Raw genomic sequence first — 6,000 nt, 5'->3', positions numbered from 1 at the left:
GAAACATTGGATTTTCCTGTGTATTATTATGTATATACACACCCTATTATGTATATAGTACACCCTGACAGCACTAGAAGAGTTGTCATGCAAATCCCCTTTTCTTCTCCTGTCTTCCCCAGTATGTTTATCAACCTCATAACTAGCTCATAAAAGAAATTTAGGATCAAAGACAATAATTTTTTTCATATTCTGGCTTTAATATCTCTCATAATGTCAAGTAGCTTCACCAACAGTGGCTGCAATGTTCACTGTGAGCGTTATTAAAAATTCACTGCTACTCTTATGCTAGCTAAGCCTTAACAGAAAATAGAGCATTTTTAGGATGTTGTTAGGATGAAAGCGTTAAAATAATGAGAGGAGGGAGTAGTTTCTCTCAAAGTGAACTTGAAGCTGAGAATGCTAAAAATGTCAGTGTGGGAAAACTCTATTTCTTATGCCTAGTGTTGCTCATCCTCTGTCTGTTTTGAGAAGTAGAACTCCTGTGGAGAGGTGACACTCTCTCACAGGCAGGCTTGAGGTTAAACCAAGCCTAATGGAGCCAGTGTCCCGTGTCTCTGCAGCCTGGCTTTGTTAGGGAGCTAATGAAACAAGTCTACTCACTGTATTTCAGCTGTGGTTTAATGGTGCCTTGTGATTATGTGTTCATTCACATAGATGTGGGTAATTGCAAATTCATGAGCAGCCAGAAAAAAAATGGACACTTTGAAACCATCATCTTTCAGGCAAATTTTAGGTAGCCTTCTATCCTTATCCCACTGAGCTGTTTATTTATTTGATTTCTGTCTTATTTCTCAGTGACTGGTTTTATTTTTTAATTACATTGATCCAAGATTATTATCATTAGATTATTAATAAACTTGATAATTTTCAAGCAAGTTTTGAAGAATGCTTCTTACCTGACAGTGTCAGTAATAACTGGTCCTCCAGCAAATGCTGAGCAAGATTCCTTCCTTTACTGTAATAAATACTTGATATTTTCAAATGAAATTTAGGAATGCTACTAGGTTTTTCCTCCAGACTTAGTCCCCAAAAATCTTTTGCTGAAGTTTAAGCATCATTTAAATTTAACATCTCTTTGTCAGGTGTTATGGAGAAGACCTTTCCTGATGCCTATTAGTTAAACAATTCCTTTTTTTCTTTAGTGCTCAGATACTTTTTCCTCCTTATGAATTTCTTCTCAGATTTGTTCTGCCCACCTTTTACCTTTCCTTTTTTTTTTTCACTGCTGTGATTATTTGTTCTGTACTTTGGGCTTGATCTTCCTTGCCATGAGGTGGAAGGCGGGTACAAAAAAGTCAGAGGTCAAAGGCCTCTGGAAGAGAAGAGACAGATTTCCTCACCTGAAACTTGAAGTCCTTTCATTTCTTTCCTTTAACCAGCCTGAATTTTTGGAAAACTTGAGGTCTTGGCTAATTAGAGGGAGAGAGTACCTGATTCTTGTAATATCTCTACTTGCTTACCTGCTAAGAAATTAATCTTATTTTCTCTCTCATGTGGTTTGGGGTAGTACGTAGGGAAAATCTTCTGTGGAGAGTGTTTAGTGCTTATAAATAAATTTTCTTTTGTTTTTATTTCACATTCACTTTTCAGAGACTGACTTTACTTCCATATTTAAAAATATCTTTTCACTTGTCAAATTCACTGACTTCACTGTTACCAAAATAATTGATCTGGTACATCTGTAAACTTTCACTAAGGGTCATTTTGCTTTATGAATATTGAGATAAATTAGAAAAGGCATTTGGGAAATTTTTCTACTTCAGAAAAATAAGATTAACTCACTGCTTGAACACTTTCTGTTTTGGCTCGTTGTATCTCCAAAATAGCTCAATATAGGACTTCCAGATGGGTACATTGGCCTAATCTGTTGGCTTTGGCAACTATAAGTAGTGTTGAGTAGACTCTCTTTTCACTGATAGTGCTTAAGCAGTTGTGGTTAAAATGACTTTGTTGATAGAACAGTTTCCACATACGTAAAAGGCTCTGAAAGGCTCATGAATAAAGCCATGGGTAGTTGCAGCAATTGGACTCTCGACTTTGTGGCACTATTTAGAATTCTGGAAATTCTGTAGAAATGTCAAAGAATTTGTTTCCATGTGTTGTTTTTGATTATTAGTTTTCAGTCTAGACTGTGAACCTTTATCTTCTGGTTTAGAATTTGTGACTGTTATCCTAACTTTAAATTAAGGGCAGGAGTGCTTGAGAGTCAGGAAGAAACAAAACAGTTTTTAGCACTAGAATTTTACCTTCTTATATTTAAGGTTTTAAAGTCTAACTTCAAAGTGAATCACTTGTCCTTTTCAATATTTAAGTGGTTTTGGTAAAGAAAAAAATTCAAAGTGTTCCTTTGGCCTCTCCTTCTGTATGTTACTGATTTTCAGGCTTCAGAAATGAAAAAAAACTCTTACCCTCCTGGCATGCAACACTCTTCAAACTTAAGAGTCTCCAACCATTTGTGCTTTAACTATAATGAAAATTTAATTGAAACAAATTAGGTTGGTGTGGCATGGACTAGTCCCTTTGCCTGACAGTAGGTGGGTATCTCTACAGATGGCTGTGCAAAGAAGAGGGGCAGAAAAATGCATTGTTACCCTTGCTTGCCTGAGAGAGGTGTTTGAAGGCAGAGGATATATTTTAAGATTGCCATATCTGATGGTTCTTATTTAATGTGATTGAATCAAGATACTAGTAGAGTGCTTAAATAAAAAAGAAATATTCCCTTGCAAGGACGTTGATAATTTAAAAATTATTCTAGTGAATGGCAAGTGGCGCTCATTGTCACAAGTGAATGGGAAAGAAAATACGTGTGTGAAAAATGTCAGTGAGCAGAGAAAAGAGAGAAGAGAATTTAGTAGAGTCATTTGTCTGGAGCAAATTAGCAAGCCAGTGGTGGGTGATACCATTAGCATTAATAGGGAAATAATTTGAGTACTTCTTCTTAGGACATGGGCCTGCTGGAGTGAGTCCAGAGGGCTACAAGGTGATAAGAGGGAGGGAGAACTTCTCCTGTAAGGAAATGCCAAAGGGCTGGGGCTGTTCAGCCTCAGAGGAGGCCTTGGGGTGATCTAATTGTAGCCTTCCTGTACCCAAAGGGGCCTACAAGAGTTCTGGAGAAGGACTCTTTACAAGAACAGGTAGTGACAGGAGACAGGACAAGGACAATCTGAAAGAGGGTAGGCTTAGATTAGATATTTGGAAAAAGTTCTTTAATATGAGGATGGTGAGGTGCTGACATGGGTTGCCCAGAGAAGCAGTGAATGTCCTGTTCCTGGAAGTGTTCAAAGTTCTGACAAACTGGTCTGGAGAAAGATGTTCCTGCCCAGAGAACTCCTGGCAGGAAGTTTGGAACCAGGTAATTTTTTTTTAAAAAAAAATTAAAAATTAAAAATTTAAAAAAACAGATAATTTAAAAAAAAACAGGTAATTTTTAAGCTCCCCTCCAGTCCAAAACATTTTATGATTTAGTTTCCTAGAAGAAGCAGAATAAGAGCTGAAATTATAGAAAGTCACATTTAGGACTAGTAAGTGTATGCAAGTCACACTTTCAAGGAAATAAAGACACTAAGAATTTCCTTGCATTTAAATTGCACATTTTTTCTGACTGTTATGGTTGTGAACAATACCTAAGGATCCATTAGTGGGGGCAGTATCCTTTTTAATTTGGGGTTTCTTTCCTACACCTGCCAATGCATTTGATTTTTAGAAGACTCATTTCTGTTCTTTCATTCAACTGTGGGGAAGTAAGAGAGGTGATTGGGATATTTTGGTGTTCATCTCCCACTCCCTTGTCTCATGGACAGATATTTTTGTTGTGCTGCTCTCAGTGTTTGCAAATACATGGCTCTGAACTTGCAATGGGTGGTGTAGTTTTCCTTGGAAAAAATTATTGTGTGTTCTATGCATGTCTACAATTTTTCAAGACAGACTTCAGCTGGACTGTAGTTCAGCTGCTACCCTTAAACCTGTGATTAAGAAAAACATTTAAGCTAGAACACAGCTGTCCTCTCTGCAAAATGTCAATAAGATCAAATGTTCAGAGTAGTCATAATGACAAGATTTTTTGGCTATGAAGCATAGAATCACTAAGGCTGGAAAAGACCTCTAAGATCATTGAGTATGTCTTATGAAATACAGATAACTTGGACTAATTTGTTTCCACCAGTCAACAGTGGGTGTGAACCTGCATTAGAACCAAGGTCTGGGCTGCAGAAATGTTTTATCTCTGCTAATATTGATCTGGCTGGAGCTGGACTGGATGGATGCTTGATTTCCATTATATGGCTATTGCTGTTTTCTGTGTTTTTCTGATTTCACTTGTAGTAGAATTAAGATAATAAAGAGCCCTTTTGAAAAAAATCTGATTTTATACAAAGCATGCACATGTTTTAATAAAATCAAAGTAATTTGCAAATACCTCTCAGCTCACAAGCCTTTAGGATACCTGGGGACAATGAACACAAATCTGCAACAGACTTGGCTGATAACAGCTTTGTTGTTACTGTGCATTTAAGGTTGTTAAATTTTGTTTGTGAACTCTTTGCATAGATACCAATAGTTTGGAGTTTTGTTTGGTAGTGGTGGTGTCTGTAATTTCTTTGTTATTGATGGAAATAATTAAGATGACCATCAGAGTGGGTGCAATAATTTAAGCATTTGTGTATTTTCTAGCTGACTTAGTGGCAGAATATGGTGGCTGTGTGTGTTTGTCAGCTTGTTGCACTGCACACTGGTGCTTGCCAAGGAGGCTTCTGGAAGTGGAGATTCCTCAGGAGCATGGACACTGCGTGGGCACTTGCAGCTGGACAATGTTCTGTTTGTGTCAGGACTGCTTCACCCTCAGACAGAAAGCTGTCCTTCTCCTGTGATTTTCATTGTGGTTGCGATTTCTGGGATTTTAAATAGATTTTAGCTCAGCTGATTTTTCTTAAATGTTTGGTCTTCTTACTAGAAACATGATGCATTCAAAAACTTGTGGCATTAATTCAGGACTTCAGATAAACTGAGTGTCTCTACAGCTTTTGGATAGGTGTCTTTTCATAAGGGCACTGCTTGAAATTAAACAGCTTTGTGTTTAATGAATTATTTAAAGTTAAGAAAGTGTTCTTTTCCAAGAGGTTGTTATAGACAGAAGTAATAGTACAACAGTTAACACTGTTGGCCATAATAAATTTTTTTTCATAAACACATATCTTCATTTTAAATTGTAGCATCTGTATTTGAATATTTTACTCCAGCTGCTGCTGGAGAGAGATTTGAAGTTATGTTGCTTTAATCTTTTCTATAAAAGCATTGATGGTGAAACAGCCTTAAGACTAGGCTTTTTGGGCAAGGATTTTCCAGGCAGTGATGGGCAAGAACAGCTCTGAAAATGGTTCAATCATATTGATGTGAAAGTTGCCAGTCAAGAACAGAGGCTTGTCAGCAATACATTGACGGTGGGCTCTGAAGAGTAAAATAAAGTGTTTTGCTGCCCACAAGTCTGCAGAAGCTCTGGGTAGGACTTGGACACTGCCTGCCCAGTCTGAGCACTGTGCAGGTACCTGCAGATTGCGCCTTCAACCACTCCCTGTCTGTCACAACCAGGCCTCTGTCACATAGAAAGAACTAATGACATCGGGAAATTTCTCAAATTTCTTTCTACTTAAATAACAGTTCATTTATTCAAACTTTTGAAAGGTAAGTTCACGCTGAGAGACCTTGTTTCATTTTTTTCATTGTGAATAGTGCCATTTCTTCAGTGAAGGCCTGTTTCAAAATGAGAGCTGTTTAAAGGTCAAACATAGTTTAGAGCATCATTATTCACTTCATGTGCTCATTCTTTGGGAAGTGCATTCAGACACCTGATTGTTGCAAAAATATTTTTGCTAGGCAAAAGCTCCTTTTCTACGTGCTGGAAGTGTTACTTTTGAATTCAAGTAAAAAATGCTATTTTAGTAAGGCTGCAGAGTGATGTGTTAAAAAACCAGAATAATATTAGTATTTTTTGTTCACTCTGAT

The sequence above is a fragment of the Cyanistes caeruleus genome, chromosome 6, assembly GCF_971803275.1.
Source record: "Cyanistes caeruleus chromosome 6, bCyaCae1.hap1.1, whole genome shotgun sequence".
Classification (NCBI taxonomy): Eukaryota; Metazoa; Chordata; class Aves; order Passeriformes; family Paridae; genus Cyanistes; species Cyanistes caeruleus.
This window is presented reverse-complemented; position numbering follows the sequence as displayed.